Source organism: Spea bombifrons, chromosome 4 (genome assembly GCF_027358695.1).
Source record: "Spea bombifrons isolate aSpeBom1 chromosome 4, aSpeBom1.2.pri, whole genome shotgun sequence".
NCBI lineage: Eukaryota > Metazoa > Chordata > Amphibia > Anura > Pelobatidae > Spea > Spea bombifrons.
The window spans coordinates 114,091,916-114,109,015 of record NC_071090.1 but is presented as its reverse complement, the minus strand read 5'-3'; the positions used below and the strand labels follow the sequence as shown (position 1 = coordinate 114,109,015).

Genomic DNA, 17,100 nt, shown 5'->3' with positions numbered 1-17,100 from the left:
TCACTGTGCTGTTCACATCATTTGTTCAGTGTTAGAAATTGCTGAAATTCATAAAGAAAGGAAATTGAAAGGATCTGTATGGGATTCTTAGAGTGTTTAAGCTCCCAAGTCAAATTCTTGTAAAGGAGCTAAAAATGAAAACTTCTTGGCAGGGTTCTTAAAATCAGAGAAAATTTAAGCTTAACTGTAGAGGGGATGTAAACATTTCACCATAACTATGTCACAGATTTTCCCTGGGGGTAGAATACTCAACTGTGAAGTTTCTTAGCACTTTGCTGACCCAATCCTGTAGTTTTCTCCTTACTTTCTAGTAACACATAGTGTCTGAAAGCGTTTGAAAGTGTCTTCTTCCAGATTTGTTTCTGTAGTGTAGTGGTTATCACGTTCGCCTCACACGCGAAAGGTCCTCGGTTCGAAACCGAGCAGAAACAACTATTGTTTTATGAATTTAAAACTACACCTGCATTTCTTGCAAAGGTAGCACACGTTGAGTTGTTTTTGTTTTTTTAAACCATGTTTCCAAAGAAAGAGTACTGTCAGAGAGGTGAGAAAACCACGAACAGGTCAAGTTTCTGTAGTGTAGTGGTTATCAGGTTTGCCTAACACGCAAAAGGTCCCTGGTTCGAAACCAGGCAGGAACATGTTTTGTGTAGAGTTCTTTTTGTCATGCACGCTGAAAATCATTTAAAAAAACACCTACTCACTTCACGAAAATCCCATCATTGCACCATGAAATCACTGTGCTGTTCACATCATTTGTTCAGTGTTAGAAATTGCTGAAATTCATAAAGAAAGGAAATTGAAATGATCTGTATGGGATTCTTAGAGTGTTTAAGCTCCCAAGTCAAATTCTTGTAAAGGAGCTAAAAATGAAAACTTCTTAGCAGGGTTCTTAAAATCAGAGAAAATGTAAGCTTAACTGTAGAGGGGATGTAAACATTTCACCATAACTATGTCACAGATTTTCCCTGGGGGTAGCCTACTCAACTGTGAAGTTTCTTAGCACTTTGCTGACCCAATCCTGTAGTTTTCTCCTTACTTTCTAGTAACACATATTGTCTGAAAGCGTTTGAAAGTGTTTTCTGCCAGATTTGTTTCTGTAGTGTAGTGGTTATCACGTTCGCCTTACACGCGAAAGGTCCTCGGTTCGAAACCGAGCAGAAACGACTATTGTTTTATGAATTTAAAACTACACCTGCATTTCTTGCAAAGGTAGCACACGTTGAGTTGTTTTTGTTTTTTTAAACCATGTTTCCAAAGAAAGAGTACTGTCAGAGAGGTGAGAAAACTGCAGCCAGGTCAAGTTTCTGTAGTGTAGTGGTTATCACGATTGCCTAACACGCAAAAGGTCCCTGATTTGAAACCAGGCAGGAGCATGTTTTGTGGAGAGTTCTTTTTGTCATGCATGCTGAAAATCATTTAAAAAAAACACCTACTCACTTCACGAAAATCCCATCATTGCACCATGAAATCACTGTGCTGTTCACATCATTTGTTCAGTGTTAGAAATTGCTGAAATTCATAAAGAAAGGAAATTGAAAGGATCTGTATGGGATTCTTAGAGTGTTTAAGCTCCCAAGTCAAATTCTTGTAAAGGAGCTAAAAATGAAAACTTCTTGGCAGGGTTCTTAAAATCAGAGAAAATTTAAGCTTAACTGTAGAGGGGATGTAAACATTTCACCATAACTATGTCACAGATTTTCCCTGGGGGTAGAATACTCAACTGTGAAGTTTCTTAGCCCTTTGCTGACCCAATCCTGTAGTTTTCTCCTTACTTTCTAGTAACACATAGTGTCTGAAAGCGTTTGAAAGTGTCTTCTTCCAGATTTGTTTCTGTAGTGTAGTGGTTATCACGTTCGCCTCACACGCGAAAGGTCCTCGGTTCAAAACCGAGCAGAAACAACTATTGTTTTATGAATTTAAAACTACACCTGCATTTCTTGCAAAGGTAGCACACGTTGAGTTGTTTTTGTTTTTTTAAACCATGTTTCCAAAGAAAGAGTACTGTCAGAGAGGTGAGAAAACCTCGAACAGGTCAAGTTTCTGTAGTGTAGTGGTTATCACGTTCGCCTAACACGCAAAAGGTCCCTGGTTCGAAACCAGGCAGGAACATGTTTTGTGTAGAGTTCTTTTTGTCATGCATGCTGAAAATCATTTAAAAAAAACACCTACTCACTTCACGAAAATCCCATCATTGCACCATGAAATCACTGTGCTGTTCACATCATTTGTTCAGTGTTAGAAATTGCTGAAATTCATAAAGAAAGGAAATTGAAAGGATCTGTATGGGATTCTTAGAGTGTTTAAGCTCCCAAGTCAAATTCTTGTAAAGGAGCTAAAAATGAAATCTTCTTAGCAGGGTTCTTAAAATCAGAGAAAATGTAAGCTTAACTGTAGAGGGGATGTAAACATTTCACCATAACTATGTCACAGATTTTCCCTGGGGGTAGCCTACTCAACTGTGAAGTTTCTTAGCACTTTGCTGACCCAATCCTGTAGTTTTCTCCTTACTTTCTAGTAACACATATCGTCTGAAAGCGTTTGAAAGTGTCCTCTGCCAGATTTGTTTCTGTAGTGTAGTGGTTATCACATTCGCCTCACACGCGAAAGGTCCTCGGTTCGAAACCGAGCAGAAACAACAGTTGCTTTATGAATTTAAAACTACACCTGCATTTCTTGCAAAGGTAGCACATGTTGAGTTGTTTTTGTTTTTTTAAACCATGTTTCAAAAGAAAGAGTACTGTCAGAGAGGTGAGAAACCTGCAGCTAGGTCAAGTTTCTGTAGTGTAGTGGTTATCACGTTTGCCTAACACGCAAAAGGTCCCTGGTTCGAAACCAGGCAGGGACATGTTTTGTGTAGAGTTCTTTTTGTCATGCATGCTGAAAATCATTTAAAAAAACACCTACTCACTTCACGAAAATCCCATCATTGCACCATGAAATCACTGTGCTGTTCACATCATTTGTTCAGTGTTAGAAATTGCTGAAATTCATAAAGAAAGGAAATTGAAAGGATCTGTATGGGATTCTTAGAGTGTTTAAGCTCCCAAGTCAAATTCTTGTAAAGGAGCTAAAAATGAAAACTTCTTAGCAGGGTTCTTAAAATCAGAGAAAATGTAAGCTTAACTGTAGAGGGGATGTAAACATTTCACCATAACTATGTCACAGATTTTCCCTGGGGGTAGCCTACTTAACTGTGAAGTTTCTTAGCACTTTGCTGACCCAATCCTGTAGTTTTCTCCTTACTTTCTAGTAACACATATTGTCTGAAAGCGTTTGAAAGTGTCCCCTGCCAGTTTTGTTTCTGTAGTGTAGTGGTTATCACGTTCGCCTTACACGCGAAAGGTCCTCGGTTCGAAACCGAGCAGAAACAACTATTGTTTTATGAATTTAAAACTACACCTGCATTTCTTGCAAAGGTAGCACACGTTGAGTTGTTTTTGTTTTTTTAAACCATGTTTCCAAAGAAAGAGTACTGTCAGAGAGGTGAGAAAACTGCAGCCAGGTCAAGTTTCTGTAGTGTAGTGGTTATCACGATTGCCTAACATGCAAAAGGTCCCTGATTTGAAACCAGGAAGGAACATGTTTTGTGGAGAGTTCTTTTTGTCATGCATGCTGAAAATCATTTAAAAAAAACACCTACTCACTTCACGAAAATCCCATCATTGCACCATGAAATCACTGTGCTGTTCACATCATTTGTTCAGTGTTAGAAATTGCTGAAATTCATAAAGAAAGGAAATTGAAATGATCTGTATGGGATTCTTAGAGTGTTTAAGCTCCCAAGTCAAATTCTTGTAAAGGAGCTAAAAATGAAAACTTCTTAGCAGGGTTCTTAAAATCAGAGAAAATGTAAGCTTAACTGTAGAGGGGATGTAAACATTTCACCATAACTATGTCACAGATTTTCCCTGGGGGTAGCCTACTCAACTGTGAAGTTTCTTAGCACTTTGCTGACCCAATCCTGTAGTTTTCTCCTTACTTTCTAGTAACACATATTGTCTGAAAGCGTTTGAAAGTGTTTTCTTCCGGATTTGTTTCTGTAGTGTAGTGGTTATCACGTTCGCCTCACACGCGAAAGGTCCTCGGTTCGAAACCGAGCAGAAACAACTATTGTTTTATGAATTTAAAACTACACCTGCATTTCTTGCAAAGGTAGCACACGTTGAGTTGTTTTTGTTTTTTTAAACCATGTTTCCAAAGAAAGAGTACTGTCAGAGAGGTGAGAAAACCACGAACAGGTCAAGTTTCTGTAGTGTAGTGGTTATCATGTTTGCCTAACACGCAAAAGGTCCCTGGTTCGAAACCAGGCAGGGACATGTTTTGTGTAGAGTTCTTTTTGTCATGCATGCTGAAAATCATTTAAAAAAAACACCTACTCACTTCACGAAAATCCCATCATTGCACCATGAAATCACTGTGCTGTTCACATCATTTGTTCAGTGTTAGAAATTGCTGAAATTCATAAAGAAAGGAAATTGAAAGGATCTGTATGGGATTCTTAGAGTGTTTAAGCTCCCAAGTCAAATTCTTGTAAAGGAGCTAAAAATGAAAACTTCTTGGCAGGGTTCTTAAAATCAGAGAAAATTTAAGTTTAACTGTAGAGGGGATGTAAACATTTCACCATAACTATGTCACAGTTTTCCCCTAGGGGTAGAATACTCAACTGTGAAGTTTCTTAGCACTTTGCTGACCCAATCCTGTAGTTTTCTCCTTACTTTCTAGTAACACATAGTGTCTGAAAGCGTTTGAAAGTGTCTTCTTCCAGATTTGTTTCTGTAGTGTAGTGGTTATCACGTTCGCCTCACACGCGAAAGGCCCTCGGTTCGAAACCGAGCAGAAACAACTATTGTTTTATGAATTTAAAACTACACCTGCATTTCTTGCAAAGGTAGCACACGTTGAGTTGTTTTTGTTTTTTTAAACCATGTTTCCAAAGAAAGAGTACTGTCAGAGAGGTGAGAAAACCACGAACAGGTCAAGTTTCTGTAGTGTAGTGGTTATCAGGTTTGCCTAACACGCAAAAGGTCCCTGGTTCGAAACCAGGCAGGAACATGTTTTGTGTAGAGTTCTTTTTGTCATGCACGCTGAAAATCATTTAAAAAAACACCTACTCACTTCACGAAAATCCCATCATTGCACCATGAAATCACTGTGCTGTTCACATCATTTGTTCAGTGTTAGAAATTGCTGAAATTCATAAAGAAAGGAAATTGAAATGATCTGTATGGGATTCTTAGAGTGTTTAAGCTCCCAAGTCAAATTCTTGTAAAGGAGCTAAAAATGAAAACTTCTTAGCAGGGTTCTTAAAATCAGAGAAAATGTAAGCTTAACTGTAGAGGGGATGTAAACATTTCACCATAACTATGTCACAGATTTTCCCTGGGGGTAGCCTACTCAACTGTGAAGTTTCTTAGCACTTTGCTGACCCAATCCTGTAGTTTTCTCCTTACTTTCTAGTAACACATATTGTCTGAAAGCGTTTGAAAGTGTTTTCTGCCAGATTTGTTTCTGTAGTGTAGTGGTTATCACGTTCTCCTCACACGCGAAAGGTCCTCGTTTCAAAACCGAGCAGAAACAACTATTGTTTTATGAATTTAAAACTACACCTGCATTTCTTGCAAAGGTAGCACACGTTGAGTTGTTTTTGTTTTTTTAAACCATGTTTCCAAAGAAGGAGTACTGTCAGAGAGGTGAGAAAACTGCAGCCAGGTCAAGTTTCTGTAGTGTAGTGGTTATCACGTTTGCCTAACACGCAAAAGGTCCTTGGTTCGAAACCAGGCAGGAACATGTTTTGTGTAGAGTTCTTTTTGTCATGCATGCTGAAAATCATTTTAAAAAAACACCTACTCACTTCACGAAAATCCCATCATTGCACCATGAAATCACTGTGCTGTTCACATCATTTGTTCAGTGTTAGAAATTGCTGAAATTCATAAAGAAAGGAAATTGAAAGGATCTGTATGGGATTCTTAGAGTGTTTAAGCTCCCAAGTCAAATTCTTGTAAAGGAGCTAAAAATGAAAACTTCTTGGCAGGGTTCTTAAAATCAGAGAAAATTTAAGCTTAACTGTAGAGGGGATGTAAACATTTCACCATAACTATGTCACAGATTTTCCCTGGGGGTAGAATACTCAACTGTGAAGTTTCTTAGCACTTTGCTGACCCAATCCTGTAGTTTTCTCCTTACTTTCTAGTAACACATAGTGTCTGAAAGCGTTTGAAAGTGTCTTCTTCCAGATTTGTTTCTGTAGTGTAGTGGTTATCACGTTCGCCTCACACGCGAAAGGTCCTCGGTTCGAAACCGAGCAGAAACAACTATTGTTTTATGAATTTAAAACTACACCTGCATTTCTTGCAAAGGTAGCACACGTTGAGTTGTTTTTGTTTTTTTAAACCATGTTTCCAAAGAAAGAGTACTGTCAGAGAGGTGAGAAAACCACGAACAGGTCAAGTTTCTGTAGTGTAGTGGTTATCAGGTTTGCCTAACACGCAAAAGGTCCCTGGTTCGAAACCAGGCAGGAACATGTTTTGTGTAGAGTTCTTTTTGTCATGCACGCTGAAAATCATTTAAAAAAACACCTACTCACTTCACGAAAATCCCATCATTGCACCATGAAATCACTGTGCTGTTCACATCATTTGTTCAGTGTTAGAAATTGCTGAAATTCATAAAGAAAGGAAATTGAAATGATCTGTATGGGATTCTTAGAGTGTTTAAGCTCCCAAGTCAAATTCTTGTAAAGGAGCTAAAAATGAAAACTTCTTAGCAGGGTTCTTAAAATCAGAGAAAATGTAAGCTTAACTGTAGAGGGGATGTAAACATTTCACCATAACTATGTCACAGATTTTCCCTGGGGGTAGCCTACTCAACTGTGAAGTTTCTTAGCACTTTGCTGACCCAATCCTGTAGTTTTCTCCTTACTTTCTAGTAACACATATTGTCTGAAAGCGTTTGAAAGTGTTTTCTGCCAGATTTGTTTCTGTAGTGTAGTGGTTATCACGTTCGCCTTACACGCGAAAGGTCCTCGGTTCGAAACCGAGCAGAAACGACTATTGTTTTATGAATTTAAAACTACACCTGCATTTCTTGCAAAGGTAGCACACGTTGAGTTGTTTTTGTTTTTTTAAACCATGTTTCCAAAGAAAGAGTACTGTCAGAGAGGTGAGAAAACTGCAGCCAGGTCAAGTTTCTGTAGTGTAGTGGTTATCACGATTGCCTAACACGCAAAAGGTCCCTGATTTGAAACCAGGCAGGAGCATGTTTTGTGGAGAGTTCTTTTTGTCATGCATGCTGAAAATCATTTAAAAAAAACACCTACTCACTTCACGAAAATCCCATCATTGCACCATGAAATCACTGTGCTGTTCACATCATTTGTTCAGTGTTAGAAATTGCTGAAATTCATAAAGAAAGGAAATTGAAAGGATCTGTATGGGATTCTTAGAGTGTTTAAGCTCCCAAGTCAAATTCTTGTAAAGGAGCTAAAAATGAAAACTTCTTGGCAGGGTTCTTAAAATCAGAGAAAATTTAAGCTTAACTGTAGAGGGGATGTAAACATTTCACCATAACTATGTCACAGATTTTCCCTGGGGGTAGAATACTCAACTGTGAAGTTTCTTAGCCCTTTGCTGACCCAATCCTGTAGTTTTCTCCTTACTTTCTAGTAACACATAGTGTCTGAAAGCGTTTGAAAGTGTCTTCTTCCAGATTTGTTTCTGTAGTGTAGTGGTTATCACGTTCGCCTCACACGCGAAAGGTCCTCGGTTCAAAACCGAGCAGAAACAACTATTGTTTTATGAATTTAAAACTACACCTGCATTTCTTGCAAAGGTAGCACACGTTGAGTTGTTTTTGTTTTTTTAAACCATGTTTCCAAAGAAAGAGTACTGTCAGAGAGGTGAGAAAACCTCGAACAGGTCAAGTTTCTGTAGTGTAGTGGTTATCACGTTCGCCTAACACGCAAAAGGTCCCTGGTTCGAAACCAGGCAGGAACATGTTTTGTGTAGAGTTCTTTTTGTCATGCATGCTGAAAATCATTTAAAAAAAACACCTACTCACTTCACGAAAATCCCATCATTGCACCATGAAATCACTGTGCTGTTCACATCATTTGTTCAGTGTTAGAAATTGCTGAAATTCATAAAGAAAGGAAATTGAAAGGATCTGTATGGGATTCTTAGAGTGTTTAAGCTCCCAAGTCAAATTCTTGTAAAGGAGCTAAAAATGAAAACTTCTTAGCAGGGTTCTTAAAATCAGAGAAAATGTAAGCTTAACTGTAGAGGGGATGTAAACATTTCACCATAACTATGTCACAGATTTTCCCTGGGGGTAGCCTACTCAACTGTGAAGTTTCTTAGCCCTTTGCTGACCCAATCCTGTAGTTTTCTCCTTACTTTCTAGTAACACATATTGTCTGAAAGCGTTTGAAAGTGTCCCAGCTAGATTTGTTTCTGTAGTGTAGTGGTTATCACGTTCGCCTTACACGCGAAAGGTCCTCGGTTCGAAACCGAGCAGAAACAACTATTGTTTTATGAATTTAAAACTACACCTGCATTTCTTGCAAAGGTAGCACACGTTGAGTTGTTTTTGTTTTTTAAACCATGTTTCCAAAGAAACAGTACTGTCAGAGAGGTGAGAAAACTGCAGCCAGGTCAAGTTTCTGTAGTGTAGTGGTTATCACGATTGCCTAACACGCAAAAGGTCCCTGATTTGAAACCAGGCAGGAACATGTTTTGTGTAGAGTTCTTTTTGTCATGCATGCTGAAAATCATTTAAAAAAAACACCTACTCACTTCACGAAAATCCCATCATTGCACCATGAAATCACTGTGCTGTTCACATCATTTGTTCAGTGTTAGAAATTGCTGAAATTTATAAAGAAAGGAAATTGAAAGGATCTGTATGGGATTCTTAGAGTGTTTAAGCTCCCAAGTCAAATTCTTGTAAAGGAGCTAAAAATGAAAACTTCTTGGCAGGGTTCTTAAAATCAGAGAAAATTTAAGCATAACTGTAGAGGGGATGTAAACATTTCACCAGAACTATGTCACATATTTTCCCTGGGGGTAGCCTACTCAACTGTGAAGTTTCTTAGCACTTTGCTGACTCAATCCTGTAGTTTTCTACTTACTTTCTAGTAACACATATTGTCTGAAAGCGTTTGAAAGTGTTTTCTGCCAGATTTGTTTCTGTAGTGTAGTGGTTATCACGTTCGCCTCACACGCGAAAGGTCCTCGGTTCGAAACCGAGCAGAAACAACTATTGTTTTATGAATTTAAAACTACACCTGCATTTCTTGCAAAGGTAGCACACGTTGAGTTGTTTTTGTTTTTTTAAACCATGTTTCCAAAGAAACAGTACTGTCAGAGAGGTGAGAAAACCACGGCCAGGTCAAGTTTCTGTAGTGTAGTGGTTATCACGATTGCCTAACACGCAAAAGGTCCCTGATTTGAAACCAGGCAGGAACATGTTTTGTGGAGAGTTCTTTTTGTCATGCATGCTGAAAATCATTTAAAAAAAACACCTACTCACTTCACGAAAATCCCATCATTGCACCATGAAATCACTGTGCTGTTCACATCATTTGTTCAGTGTTAGAAATTGCTGAAATTCATAAAGAAAGGAAATTGAAAGGATCTGTATGGGATTCTTAGAGTGTTTAAGCTCCCAAGTCAAATTCTTGTAAAGGAGCTAAAAATGAAAACTTCTTAGCAGGGTTCTTAAAATCAGAGAAAATTTAAGCTTAACTGTAGAGGGGATGTAAACATTTCACCATAACTATGTCACAGATTTTCCCTGGGGGTAGCCTACTCAACTGTGAAGTTTCTTAGCACTTTGCTGACCCAATCCTGTAGTTTTCTCCTTACTTTCTAGTAACACATATTGTCTGAAAGCGTTTGAAAGTGTCTCCTGCCAGATTTGTTTCTGTAGTGTAGTGGTTATCACGTTCGCCTTACACGCGAAAGGTCCTCGGTTCGAAACCGAGCAGAAACAACTATAGTTTTATGAATTTAAAACTACACCTGCATTTCTTGCAAAGGTAGCACACGTTGAGTTGTTTTTGTTTTTTTAAACCATGTTTCCAAAGAAAGAGTACTGTCAGAGAGGTGAGAAAACTGCAGCTAGGTCAAGTTTCTGTAGTGTAGTGGTTATCACGTTTGCCTAACACGCAAAAGGTCCCTGGTTCGAAACCAGGCAAGAACGTGTTTTGTGTAGAGTTCTTTTTGTCATGCATGCTGAAAATCATTAAAAAAAAACACCTACTCACTTCACGAAAATCCCATCATTGCACCATGAAATCACTGTGCTGTTCACATCATTTGTTCAGTGTTAGAAATTGCTGAAATTCATAAAGAAAGGAAATTGAAAGGATCTGTATGGGATTCTTAGAGTGTTTAAGCTCCCAAGTCAAATTCTTGTAAAGGAGCTAAAAATGAAAACTTCTTAGCAGGGTTCTTAAAATCAGAGAAAATGTAAGCTTAACTGTAGAGGGGATGTAAACATTTCACCATAACTATGTCACAGATTTTCCCTGGGGGTAGCCTACTCAACTTTGAAGTTTCTTAGCACTTTGCTGACCCAATCCTGTAGTTTTCTCCTTACTTTCTAGTAACACATAGTGTCTGAAAGCGTTTGAAAGTGTCCCCAGCTAGATTTGTTTCTGTAGTGTAGTGGTTATCACGTTCACCTTACGCGCGAAAGGTCCTCGGTTCGAAACCGAGCAGAAACAACTATTGTTTTATGAATTTAAAACTACACCTGCATTTCTTGCAAAGGTAGCACACGTTGAGTTGTTTTTGTTTTTTAAACCATGTTTCCAAAGAAAGAGTACTGTCAGAGAGGTGAGAAAACTGCAGCCAGGTCAAGTTTCTGTAGTGTAGTGGTTATCACGATTGCCTAACACGCAAAAGGTCCCTGATTTGAAACCAGGCAGGAACATGTTTTGTGTAGAGTTCTTTTTGTCATGCATGCTGAAAATCATTTAAAAAAAACAGCTACTCACTTCACGAAAATCCCATCATTGCACCATGAAATCACTGTGCTTTTCACATCATTTGTTCAGTGTTAGAAATTGCTGAAATTCATAAAGAAAGGAAATTGAAAGGATCTGTATGGGATTCTTAGAGTGTTTAAGCTCCCAAGTCAAATTCTTGTAAAGGAGCTAAAAATGAAAACTTCTTGGCAGGGTTCTTAAAATCAGAGAAAATTTAAGCATAACTGTAGAGGGGATGTAAACATTTCACCAGAACTATGTCACATATTTTCCCTGGGGGTAGCCTACTCAACTGTGAAGTTTCTTAGCACTTTGCTGACTCAATCCTGTAGTTTTCTACTTACTTTCTAGTAACACATATTGTCTGAAAGCGTTTGAAAGTGTCTTCTCCCAGATTTGTTTCTGTAGTGTAGTGGTTATCACGTTCGCCTCACACGCGAAAGGTCCTCGGTTCGAAACCGAGCAGAAACAACTATTGTTTTATGAATGTAAAACTACACCTGCATTTCTTGCAAAGGTAGCACACGTTGAGTTGTTTTTGTTTTTTTAAACCATGTTTCCAAAGAAACAGTACTGTCAGAGAGGTGAGAAAACCACGGCCAGGTCAAGTTTCTGTAGTGTAGTGGTTATCACGATTGCCTAACATGCAAAAGGTCCCTGATTTGAAACCAGGCAGGAACATGTTTTGTGGAGAGTTCTTTTTGTCATGCATGCTGAAAATCATTTAAAAAAAACACCTACTCACTTCACGAAAATCCCATCATTGCACCATGAAATCACTGTGCTGTTCACATCATTTGTTCAGTGTTAGAAATTGCTGAAATTCATAAAGAAAGGAAATTGAAAGGATCTGTATGGGATTCTTAGAGTGTTTAAGCTCCCAAGTCAAATTCTTGTAAAGGAGCTAAAAATGAAAACTTCTTAGCAGGGTTCTTAAAATCAGAGAAAATTTAAGCTTAACTGTAGAGGGGATGTAAACATTTCACCATAACTATGTCACAGATTTTCCCTGGGGGTAGCCTACTCAACTGTGAAGTTTCTTAGCACTTTGCTGACCCAATCCTGTAGTTTTCTCCTTACTTTCTAGTAACACATATTGTCTGAAAGCGTTTGAAAGTGTCTCCTGCCAGATTTGTTTCTGTAGTGTAGTGGTTATCACGTTCCCCTTACACGCGAAAGGTCCTCGGTTCGAAACCGAGCAGAAACAACTATAGTTTTATGAATTTAAAACTACACCTGCATTTCTTGCAAAGGTAGCACACGTTGAGTTGTTTTTGTTTTTTTAAACCATGTTTCCAAAGAAAGAGTACTGTCAGAGAGGTGAGAAAACTGCAGCCAGGTCAAGTTTCTGTAGTGTAGTGGTTATCACGTTTGCCTAACACGCAAAAGGTCCCTGGTTCGAAACCAGGCAGGAACATGTTTTGTGTAGAGTTCTTTTTGTCATGCATGCTGAAAATCATTTAAAAAAAACACCTACTCACTTCACGAAAATCCCATCATTGCACCATGAAATCACTGTGCTGTTCACATCATTTGTTCAGTGTTAGAAATTGCTGAAATTCATAAAGAAAGGAAATTGAAAGGATCTGTATGGGATTCTTAGAGTGTTTAAGCTCCCAAGTCAAATTCTTGTAAAGGAGCTAAAAATGAAAACTTCTTGGCAGGGTTCTTAAAATCAGAGAAAATTTAAGCTTAACTGTAGAGGGGATGTAAACATTTCACCATAACTATGTCACAGATTTTCCCTGGGGGTAGAATACTCAACTGTGAAGTTTCTTAGCACTTTGCTGACCCAATCCTGTAGTTTTCTCCTTACTTTCTAGTAACACATAGTGTCTGAAAGCGTTTGAAAGTATTTTCTGCCAGATTTGTTTCTGTAGTGTAGTGGTTATCACGTTCGCCTCACACGCGAAAGGTCCTCGGTTCAAAACCGAGCAGACACAACTATTGTTTTATGAATTTAAAACTACACCTGCATTTCTTGCAAAGGTAGCACACGTTGAGTTGTTTTTGTTTTTTTAAACCATGTTTCCAAAGAAGGAGTACTGTCAGAGAGGTGAGAAAACCACGAACAGGTCAAGTTTCTGTAGTGTAGTGGTTATCACGTTTGCCTAACACGCAAAAGGTCCCTGGTTCGAAACCAGGCAGGAACATGTTTTGTGTAGAGTTCTTTTTGTCATGCATGCTGAAAATCATTTAAAAAAAACACCTACTCACTTCACGAAAATCCCATCATTGCACCATGAAATCACTGTGCTGTTCACATCATTTGTTCAGTGTTAGAAATTGCTGAAATTCATAAAGAAAGGAAATTGAAAGGATCTGTATGGGATTCTTAGAGTGTTTAAGCTCCCAAGTCAAATTCTTGTAAAGGAGCTAAAAATGAAAACTTCTTAGCAGGGTTCTTAAAATCAGAGAAAATTTAAGCTTAACTGTAGAGGGGATGTAAACATTTCACCATAACTATGTCACAGATTTTCCCTGGGGGTAGCCTACTCAACTGTGAAATTTCTTAGCACTTTGCTGACCCAATCCTGTAGTTTTCTCCTTACTTTCTAGTAACACATAGTGCCTGAAAGCGTTTGAAAGTGTCTTCTTCCAGATTTGTTTCTGTAGTGTAGTGGTTATCACGTTCGCCTCACACGCGAAAGGTCCTCGGTTCGAAACCGAGCAGAAACAACTATTGTTTTATGAATTTAAAACTACACCTGCATTTCTTGCAAAGGTAGCACACGTTGAGTTGTTTTTGTTTTTTTAAACCATGTTTCCAAAGAAAGAGTACTGTCAGAGAGGTGAGAAAACTGCAGCTAGGTCAAGTTTCTGTAGTGTAGTGGTTATCACGTTTGCCTAACACGCAAAAGGTCCATGGTTCGAAACCAGGCAGGAACATGTTTTGTGTAGAGTTCTTTTTGTCATGCATGCTGAAAATCATTTAAAAAAAACACCTACTCACTTCACGAAAATCCCATCATTGCACCATGAAATCACTGTGCTGTTCACATCATTTGTTCAGTGTTAGAAATTGCTGAAATTCATAAAGAAAGGAAATTGAAAGGATCTGTATGGGATTCTTAGAGTGTTTAAGCTCCCAAGTCAAATTCTTGTAAAGGAGCTAAAAATGAAAACTTCTTAGCAGGGTTCTTAAAATCAGAGAAAATGTAAGCTTAACTGTAGAGGAGATGTAAACATTTCACCATAACTATGTCACAGATTTTCCCTGGGGGTAGCCTACTTAACTGTGAAGTTTCTTAGCACTTTGCTGACCCAATCCTGTAGTTTTCTCCTTACTTTCTAGTAACACATATTGTCTGAAAGCGTTTGAAAGTGTCCCCTGCCAGATTTGTTTCTGTAGTGTAGTGGTTATCACGTTTGCCTTACACGCGAAAGGTCCTCAGTTCGAAACCGAGCAGAAACAACTATTGTTTTATGAATTTAAAACTACACCTGCATTTCTTGCAAAGGTAGCACACGTTGAGTTGTTTTTGTTTTTTTAAACCATGTTTCCAAAGAAAGAGTACTGTCAGAGAGGTGAGAAAACTGCAGCCAGGTCAAGTTTCTGTAGTGTAGTGGTTATCACGATTGCCTAACACGCAAAAGGTCCCTGATTTGAAACCAGGCAGGAACATGTTTTGTGGAGAGTTCTTTTTGTCATGCATGCTGAAAATCATTTAAAAAAAACACCTACTCACTTCACGAAAATCCCATCATTGCACCATGAAATCACTGTGCTGTTCAAATCATTTGTTCAGTGTTAGAAATTGCTGAAATTCATAAAGAAAGGAAATTGAAAGGATCTGTATGGGATTCTTAGAGTGTTTAAGCTCCCAAGTCAAATTCTTGTAAAGGAGCTAAAAATGAAAACTTCTTAGCAGGGTTCTTAAAATCAGAGAAAATGTAAGCTTAACTGTAGAGGGGATGTAAACATTTCACCATAACTATGTCACAGATTTTCCCTGGGGGTAGCCTACTCAACTGTGAAGTTTCTTAGCACTTTGCTGACCCAATCCTGTAGTTTTCTCCTTACTTTCTAGTAACACATATTGTCTGAAAGCGTTTGAAAGTGTCCCCAGCTAGATTTGTTTCTGTAGTGTAGTGGTTATCACGTTCACCTTACGCGCGAAAGGTCCTCGGTTCGAAACCGAGCAGAAACAACTATTGTTTTATGAATTTAAAACTACACCTGCATTTCTTGCAAAGGTAGCACACGTTGAGTTGTTTTTGTTTTTTAAACCATGTTTCCAAAGAAACAGTACTGTCAGAGAGGTGAGAAAACTGCAGCCAGGTCAAGTTTCTGTAGTGTAGTGGTTATCACGATTGCCTAACACGCAAAAGGTCCCTGATTTGAAACCAGGCAGGAACATGTTTTGTGGAGAGTTCTTTTTGTCATGCATGCTGAAAATCATTTAAAAAAAACACCTACTCACTTCACGAAAATCCCATCATTGCACCATGAAATCACTGTGCTGTTCACATCATTTGTTCAGTGTTAGAAATTGCTGAAATTCATAAAGAAAGGAAATTGAAATGATCTGTATGGGATTCTTAGAGTGTTTAAGCTCCCAAGTCAAATTCTTGTAAAGGAGCTAAAAATGAAAACTTCTTAGCAGGGTTCTTAAAATCAGAGAAAATTTAAGCTTAACTGTAGAGGGGATGTAAACATTTCACCATAACTATGTCACAGATTTTCCCTGGGGGTAGCCTACTCAACTGTGAAGTTTCTTAGCACTTTGCTGACCCAATCCTGTAGTTTTCTCCTTACTTTCTAGTAACACATATTGTCTGAAAGCGTTTGAAAGTGTCTCCTGCCAGATTTGTTTCTGTAGTGTAGTGGTTATCACGTTCGCCTTACACGCGAAAGGTCCTCGGTTCGAAACCGAGCAGAAACAACTATAGTTTTATGAATTTAAAACTACACCTGCATTTCTTGCAAAGGTAGCACACGTTGAGTTGTTTTTGTTTTTTTAAACCATGTTTCCAAAGAAAGAGTACTGTCAGAGAGGTGAGAAAACTGCAGCCAGGTCAAGTTTCTGTAGTGTAGTGGTTATCACGTTTGCCTAACACGCAAAAGGTCCCTGGTTCGAAACCAGGCAGGAACATGTTTTGTGTAGAGTTCTTTTTGTCATGCATGCTGAAAATCATTTTAAAAAAACACCTACTCACTTCACGAAAATCCCATCATTGCACCATGAAATCACTGTGCTGTTCACATCATTTGTTCAGTGTTAGAAATTGCTGAAATTCATAAAGAAAGGAAATTGAAAGGATCTGTATGGGATTCTTAGAGTGTTTAAGCTCCCAAGTCAAATTCTTGTAAAGGAGCTAAAAATGAAAACTTCTTGGCAGGGTTCTTAAAATCAGAGAAAATTTAAGCTTAACTGTAGAGGGGATGTAAACATTTCACCATAACTATGTCACAGATTTTCCCTGGGGGTAGAATACTCAACTGTGAAGTTTCTTAGCACTTTGCTGACCCAATCCTGTAGTTTTCTCCTTACTTTCTAGTAACACATAGTGTCTGAAAGCGTTTGAAAGTGTCTTCTTCCAGATTTGTTTCTGTAGTGTAGTGGTTATCACGTTCGCCTCACACGCGAAAGGTCCTCGGTTCGAAACCGAGCAGAAACAACTATTGTTTTATGAATTTAAAACTACACCTGCATTTCTTGCAAAGGTAGCACACGTTGAGTTGTTTTTGTTTTTTTAAACCATGTTTCCAAAGAAAGAGTACTGTCAGAGAGGTGAGAAAACCACGAACAGGTCAAGTTTCTGTAGTGTAGTGGTTATCACGTTTGCCTAACACGCAAAAGGTCCCTGGTTCGAAACCAGGCAGGAACATGTTTTGTGTAGAGTTCTTTTTGTCATGCATGCTGAAAATCATTTAAAAAAAACACCTACTCACTTCACGAAAATCCTATCATTGCACCATGAAATCACTGTGCTGTTCACATCATTGGTTCAGTGTTAGAAATTGCTGAAATTCATAAAGAAAGGAAATTGAAATGATCTGTATGGGATTCTTAGAGTGTTTAAGCTCCCAAGTCAAATTCTTGTAAAGGAGCTAAAAATGAAAACTTCTTAGCAGGGTTCTTAAAATCAGAGAAAATGTAAGC

General features: G+C 38.4%; 37 non-coding genes across 37 annotated transcripts; all 37 read left to right on the top strand.

Annotated features, from left to right (window-relative positions):
- Positions 1-358: 358 nt before the first annotated feature.
- On the top strand, positions 359-431 carry TRNAV-CAC (transfer RNA valine (anticodon CAC)). Its single transcript has one exon. It is a non-coding gene; the product is annotated as a tRNA-Val (tRNA).
- A 137-nt stretch (positions 432-568) lies between these two features.
- TRNAV-AAC (transfer RNA valine (anticodon AAC)) lies at positions 569-641 on the top strand. Its single transcript has one exon. It is a non-coding gene; the product is annotated as a tRNA-Val (tRNA).
- Positions 642-1,093: 452 nt separating this feature from the next.
- Positions 1,094-1,166, top strand: TRNAV-UAC (transfer RNA valine (anticodon UAC)). The gene has a single exon. It is a non-coding gene; the product is annotated as a tRNA-Val (tRNA).
- Positions 1,167-1,829: 663 nt separating this feature from the next.
- Positions 1,830-1,902, top strand: TRNAV-CAC (transfer RNA valine (anticodon CAC)). The gene has a single exon. It is a non-coding gene; the product is annotated as a tRNA-Val (tRNA).
- Positions 1,903-2,039: 137 nt separating this feature from the next.
- TRNAV-AAC (transfer RNA valine (anticodon AAC)) lies at positions 2,040-2,112 on the top strand. The gene has a single exon. It is a non-coding gene; the product is annotated as a tRNA-Val (tRNA).
- A 453-nt stretch (positions 2,113-2,565) lies between these two features.
- TRNAV-CAC (transfer RNA valine (anticodon CAC)) lies at positions 2,566-2,638 on the top strand. Its single transcript has one exon. It is a non-coding gene; the product is annotated as a tRNA-Val (tRNA).
- A 137-nt stretch (positions 2,639-2,775) lies between these two features.
- Positions 2,776-2,848, top strand: TRNAV-AAC (transfer RNA valine (anticodon AAC)). The gene has a single exon. It is a non-coding gene; the product is annotated as a tRNA-Val (tRNA).
- Positions 2,849-3,300: 452 nt separating this feature from the next.
- TRNAV-UAC (transfer RNA valine (anticodon UAC)) lies at positions 3,301-3,373 on the top strand. The gene has a single exon. It is a non-coding gene; the product is annotated as a tRNA-Val (tRNA).
- Positions 3,374-4,036: 663 nt separating this feature from the next.
- On the top strand, positions 4,037-4,109 carry TRNAV-CAC (transfer RNA valine (anticodon CAC)). The gene has a single exon. It is a non-coding gene; the product is annotated as a tRNA-Val (tRNA).
- Positions 4,110-4,246: 137 nt separating this feature from the next.
- On the top strand, positions 4,247-4,319 carry TRNAV-AAC (transfer RNA valine (anticodon AAC)). Its single transcript has one exon. It is a non-coding gene; the product is annotated as a tRNA-Val (tRNA).
- A 453-nt stretch (positions 4,320-4,772) lies between these two features.
- On the top strand, positions 4,773-4,845 carry TRNAV-CAC (transfer RNA valine (anticodon CAC)). The gene has a single exon. It is a non-coding gene; the product is annotated as a tRNA-Val (tRNA).
- A 137-nt stretch (positions 4,846-4,982) lies between these two features.
- On the top strand, positions 4,983-5,055 carry TRNAV-AAC (transfer RNA valine (anticodon AAC)). Its single transcript has one exon. It is a non-coding gene; the product is annotated as a tRNA-Val (tRNA).
- Positions 5,056-5,507: 452 nt separating this feature from the next.
- On the top strand, positions 5,508-5,580 carry TRNAV-CAC (transfer RNA valine (anticodon CAC)). Its single transcript has one exon. It is a non-coding gene; the product is annotated as a tRNA-Val (tRNA).
- Positions 5,581-5,717: 137 nt separating this feature from the next.
- On the top strand, positions 5,718-5,790 carry TRNAV-AAC (transfer RNA valine (anticodon AAC)). The gene has a single exon. It is a non-coding gene; the product is annotated as a tRNA-Val (tRNA).
- Positions 5,791-6,243: 453 nt separating this feature from the next.
- On the top strand, positions 6,244-6,316 carry TRNAV-CAC (transfer RNA valine (anticodon CAC)). The gene has a single exon. It is a non-coding gene; the product is annotated as a tRNA-Val (tRNA).
- A 137-nt stretch (positions 6,317-6,453) lies between these two features.
- TRNAV-AAC (transfer RNA valine (anticodon AAC)) lies at positions 6,454-6,526 on the top strand. Its single transcript has one exon. It is a non-coding gene; the product is annotated as a tRNA-Val (tRNA).
- A 452-nt stretch (positions 6,527-6,978) lies between these two features.
- TRNAV-UAC (transfer RNA valine (anticodon UAC)) lies at positions 6,979-7,051 on the top strand. The gene has a single exon. It is a non-coding gene; the product is annotated as a tRNA-Val (tRNA).
- A 663-nt stretch (positions 7,052-7,714) lies between these two features.
- TRNAV-CAC (transfer RNA valine (anticodon CAC)) lies at positions 7,715-7,787 on the top strand. The gene has a single exon. It is a non-coding gene; the product is annotated as a tRNA-Val (tRNA).
- A 137-nt stretch (positions 7,788-7,924) lies between these two features.
- On the top strand, positions 7,925-7,997 carry TRNAV-AAC (transfer RNA valine (anticodon AAC)). Its single transcript has one exon. It is a non-coding gene; the product is annotated as a tRNA-Val (tRNA).
- Positions 7,998-8,449: 452 nt separating this feature from the next.
- On the top strand, positions 8,450-8,522 carry TRNAV-UAC (transfer RNA valine (anticodon UAC)). The gene has a single exon. It is a non-coding gene; the product is annotated as a tRNA-Val (tRNA).
- Positions 8,523-9,184: 662 nt separating this feature from the next.
- On the top strand, positions 9,185-9,257 carry TRNAV-CAC (transfer RNA valine (anticodon CAC)). The gene has a single exon. It is a non-coding gene; the product is annotated as a tRNA-Val (tRNA).
- Positions 9,258-9,920: 663 nt separating this feature from the next.
- TRNAV-UAC (transfer RNA valine (anticodon UAC)) lies at positions 9,921-9,993 on the top strand. Its single transcript has one exon. It is a non-coding gene; the product is annotated as a tRNA-Val (tRNA).
- Positions 9,994-10,130: 137 nt separating this feature from the next.
- Positions 10,131-10,203, top strand: TRNAV-AAC (transfer RNA valine (anticodon AAC)). Its single transcript has one exon. It is a non-coding gene; the product is annotated as a tRNA-Val (tRNA).
- A 453-nt stretch (positions 10,204-10,656) lies between these two features.
- Positions 10,657-10,729, top strand: TRNAV-UAC (transfer RNA valine (anticodon UAC)). Its single transcript has one exon. It is a non-coding gene; the product is annotated as a tRNA-Val (tRNA).
- A 662-nt stretch (positions 10,730-11,391) lies between these two features.
- TRNAV-CAC (transfer RNA valine (anticodon CAC)) lies at positions 11,392-11,464 on the top strand. Its single transcript has one exon. It is a non-coding gene; the product is annotated as a tRNA-Val (tRNA).
- Positions 11,465-12,127: 663 nt separating this feature from the next.
- TRNAV-UAC (transfer RNA valine (anticodon UAC)) lies at positions 12,128-12,200 on the top strand. The gene has a single exon. It is a non-coding gene; the product is annotated as a tRNA-Val (tRNA).
- A 137-nt stretch (positions 12,201-12,337) lies between these two features.
- Positions 12,338-12,410, top strand: TRNAV-AAC (transfer RNA valine (anticodon AAC)). The gene has a single exon. It is a non-coding gene; the product is annotated as a tRNA-Val (tRNA).
- Positions 12,411-12,863: 453 nt separating this feature from the next.
- On the top strand, positions 12,864-12,936 carry TRNAV-CAC (transfer RNA valine (anticodon CAC)). Its single transcript has one exon. It is a non-coding gene; the product is annotated as a tRNA-Val (tRNA).
- Positions 12,937-13,073: 137 nt separating this feature from the next.
- On the top strand, positions 13,074-13,146 carry TRNAV-AAC (transfer RNA valine (anticodon AAC)). Its single transcript has one exon. It is a non-coding gene; the product is annotated as a tRNA-Val (tRNA).
- Positions 13,147-13,599: 453 nt separating this feature from the next.
- Positions 13,600-13,672, top strand: TRNAV-CAC (transfer RNA valine (anticodon CAC)). The gene has a single exon. It is a non-coding gene; the product is annotated as a tRNA-Val (tRNA).
- A 137-nt stretch (positions 13,673-13,809) lies between these two features.
- Positions 13,810-13,882, top strand: TRNAV-AAC (transfer RNA valine (anticodon AAC)). Its single transcript has one exon. It is a non-coding gene; the product is annotated as a tRNA-Val (tRNA).
- Positions 13,883-14,335: 453 nt separating this feature from the next.
- Positions 14,336-14,408, top strand: TRNAV-UAC (transfer RNA valine (anticodon UAC)). Its single transcript has one exon. It is a non-coding gene; the product is annotated as a tRNA-Val (tRNA).
- A 663-nt stretch (positions 14,409-15,071) lies between these two features.
- On the top strand, positions 15,072-15,144 carry TRNAV-UAC (transfer RNA valine (anticodon UAC)). Its single transcript has one exon. It is a non-coding gene; the product is annotated as a tRNA-Val (tRNA).
- A 662-nt stretch (positions 15,145-15,806) lies between these two features.
- On the top strand, positions 15,807-15,879 carry TRNAV-UAC (transfer RNA valine (anticodon UAC)). Its single transcript has one exon. It is a non-coding gene; the product is annotated as a tRNA-Val (tRNA).
- Positions 15,880-16,016: 137 nt separating this feature from the next.
- TRNAV-AAC (transfer RNA valine (anticodon AAC)) lies at positions 16,017-16,089 on the top strand. The gene has a single exon. It is a non-coding gene; the product is annotated as a tRNA-Val (tRNA).
- A 453-nt stretch (positions 16,090-16,542) lies between these two features.
- On the top strand, positions 16,543-16,615 carry TRNAV-CAC (transfer RNA valine (anticodon CAC)). Its single transcript has one exon. It is a non-coding gene; the product is annotated as a tRNA-Val (tRNA).
- A 137-nt stretch (positions 16,616-16,752) lies between these two features.
- On the top strand, positions 16,753-16,825 carry TRNAV-AAC (transfer RNA valine (anticodon AAC)). The gene has a single exon. It is a non-coding gene; the product is annotated as a tRNA-Val (tRNA).
- The last annotated feature ends 275 nt before the right edge of the window (positions 16,826-17,100 follow it).